The sequence below is a fragment of the Penaeus monodon genome, chromosome 33 (genome assembly GCF_015228065.2).
Source record: "Penaeus monodon isolate SGIC_2016 chromosome 33, NSTDA_Pmon_1, whole genome shotgun sequence".
Taxonomy (NCBI): Eukaryota; Metazoa; Arthropoda; class Malacostraca; order Decapoda; family Penaeidae; genus Penaeus; species Penaeus monodon.
In genome coordinates this window covers 15,943,780-15,946,873 of record NC_051418.1, presented here as the reverse complement: position 1 = coordinate 15,946,873, position 3,094 = coordinate 15,943,780, and the positions used below count along the sequence as shown (strand labels likewise).

Here is a 3,094-nt window from a genome sequence, read left to right as displayed (position 1 = left end):
GACTATGTAAATAAATAGCCTGTAAAACCTTTCACTCTTCATAAAATGGTATTGCAAGGTTCTGATATCCCACAGGTGATGAAGGAGTTCATATCATTTGGAAGACATTTTGAAGATGAATATGGAACCATTTTTACGGAAATAACTTCAAACTGCCTCATGGACCCACCAGATCTAGTATCCATCATCAGAAAAATCATCCAGCAATGGAAGAAACTCTCTCTGCCACACCTAGCTGACCACTTCTGTGAGCAGCCCAAGAAGAGAGGGTGGCTGCGAGATTACACTTCTCCAGAAATGTGTCTTCAAGCCCATGATATCCTCCAGCTGATGTCCCTGTGCCCCCTGCAGGCAAAGATGCAGGGTTTTCCTGGCACAAACCCCATCAGAGGAAGAACTTTGAAGCAGGAGGTGGAAAAAATGCCCCAGGAACACAGATGCAAAGGGAAGCCTCATTCCTTTAGGATGGCAGCAAGTTATGCTTACTCATTACTGTGTTGATGAAAGTTGTCCCTTTTGAGCTCTGGGGTTCACAATAATGAGAAAATTATGTTAAAGGCTGTGAAGACAGTCATCAAGTTGGGGCTGCCATGACAAACTCTTTCTTGGTCATGTGATTAGAGGTGTAAAGCACAACACTTTAGGTATGTCTTTTTTTTAATTTGCCATATTTCAATACTCAGATTTCTGAGTTGATTTTAAAAACATATTTATGAAATTAATAATTCAGGTTTAGACAAGTGTCAGATAAGTAATTGGTTGTCAATCCATAACTTTTAGTCTTTATTCCTTACTGATTTATGTCTTACAGATACAAATTATCCTAAGTAGTACGTTTAGTCAACATAGTGTTCACGTTTTATGTAATTTTTTTTTTTTCTTTCTTTCCCCATTTATAAATTTTATACCAAGAATTGTTCTGTATTTAAGGGGGGCCCTCTAAGGCTGAGAAGATTCTGCCACTACATTATGTCATTGCCAAGGTCTGGCTTTGGATCCTCAGAAGACTGTTTATGATGTTATCCATGCTCTTTTATGTCACTGAAACAGCAGTGCGACGTAATCAGTTATTATTTTTTCGAAAGCGTGTTTGGCAGTGTGTTCACAACAAAGGGGTCAGCAAATTTTCTCCAGAGCAATTTTGCAGTATGCTTTCTCATCCTGAGGCACGAGCATTAAAGTCGAGCATGGGAACAATTGTAAAGGGGTCAAATTGTGAAACGCATTCCATGTCTTCGCTTTCTACCAAAAGCCCATGGAGTAAGGCCAATTATTCCTGCTGGTATGGCTGGACTCTCAAGAATAACAGCACTGCATTGTCGTCTTCTGCTCAGGGAAAAGTAAAGGTTTATGAATGTGGGAGTTGGAGAGTGAGAGCTCTATCAGCTTTACATAGTACTTGGGCCAAAATTTTTTTTAAAAGAGGGTTTTTTGACGGGAGAGTCCAAACCATTATATTTTTTAAGAGTGGATGTGGGAGGATGCCTATGGCTCTATTAATTTATGAGACTCAAAGATGTTGATTCAGAAAGGCATATCTAACTTACCATCCATATTTAAAAATTTTGGGTGCTATTCTGCTCTTCAGTGTTCCAGCAAAGCTCCCTCACAGAAATCCTACATACTTCTTGATGAGACTGGCCAGCCTACAAGTCCACTTGTGAGGGGAGGGTATCCTCTTGTCCAGTGTGGTGAGCCTATAAAAATACATACAGGGGAGTTGACACCCTCTCTTTTGAAGACAGTAACACTCCAGGTAGCCAAAGTAAACAACAAAGGCAGTGTGTACGTGCAAATCGGTGTGTGCCACAAGGAGGATCTTTGTCTGGTGCCCTTTGTGAATTGTATTACTCTGCTATGTGTCTTACATCTAGTCAATTTTAATAAAGATGACAGCATAATACTACGTTCAGTGGATGATTTTTTGTATGTGACTCATCTTCTAGTCAGGCTAGTGCATTTCTCACTCGCATGGGGAGAGGCTTTCCAGATTTAATTGCTTTATTAATGAAAGAAAAACTAAACATAACCTTTCAGTCTGGTTTGTGGACAACGAGTTGCTTTTCGTGGAATTGTTTATGTGCTCAGAATCTCGTCAGATTTGGTAGATGGTGCCTCTTTGTCATCCTGGCTTACCTCGATACTCTCTTCGTCTGAATAAGTACAAATCTCCGGGGCAGTTAGTAGCTCTCCGATTGCAGCAGGTGAGCTTAGCACGGCGCCTCGGTAGTTTTAGATCTACATATACAAAACCTACGGGATTAATTGCTAATATATGGCGTGCGGCTTTATGGCAGGAGCACGTCTGATTTTCATTGATAGCAACTTTACTTGCACCACGGGGGCCATAAACACTGTTTTCATAGCTCAGTCTGTTGCCAAAGTGGGGAGTAGTGTTTGTACAAGAGTTACAATACCGGGCACAGGCAGGAAATCCTTGCCTTTTTGAAGGAGGTAATTATTGTAGTTTTATGTGGGTGCAGTGTGTTCTATCTTGAGAATGCCTTATATTCCTACCTGGCCAGTGCTCTATGCTCGCCTGAAGGGCTTTATAAAGGGGACTCTTGATGTCTGTACTGAGGAACAGTACCATTATCTTCCAAATTGCCCAAGCAATATTCTTCAGGCATGAATTGTATGCAACATTATAAAGCACAGGCATGTGAATGAATTTGTTTAAAGTAATTTAAATGTAATCAGTTTTGTCATCTATCAAATTAACATTGTTGCCTTATAGATCCATATGTTGTGATTAATATCAATGTTATAGCATTGTTTTTGTTTGATAATGCTTTATTTTATATTTACCTTAATTTGAGGTTCTCTATCAGTTTTTTTAGTTTTTGTACTTTTTTTTTTAAATTTTATGTTTGTTTTATGCAATTAATTTTTTCCTTTTTAAATCTTGTCAAGTAATTGATTTCAATCCTTCTTCCCAAAGGTTTGTCTGATAGTCTCTTTTATTCTTGTAAACACTGTACATTTGCTTTTATTTGGCACAGGGCTGTCTAAGGTGTGGTTTGAAAATTTTGCATTCCAAATAAAAAAGTAATTTAAAAATTTCTTAAAACTGTGATTTTATATAAAATCAGAC

The 3,094-nt window shown here is 38.6% G+C and overlaps 1 pseudogene; it reads left to right on the top strand.

Moving 5' to 3' along the window:
- Nucleotides 1-2,632, top strand: part of LOC119594275 — a 32,574-nt pseudogene extending 29,942 nt beyond the window's left edge.
- The last annotated feature ends 462 nt before the right edge of the window (nt 2,633-3,094 follow it).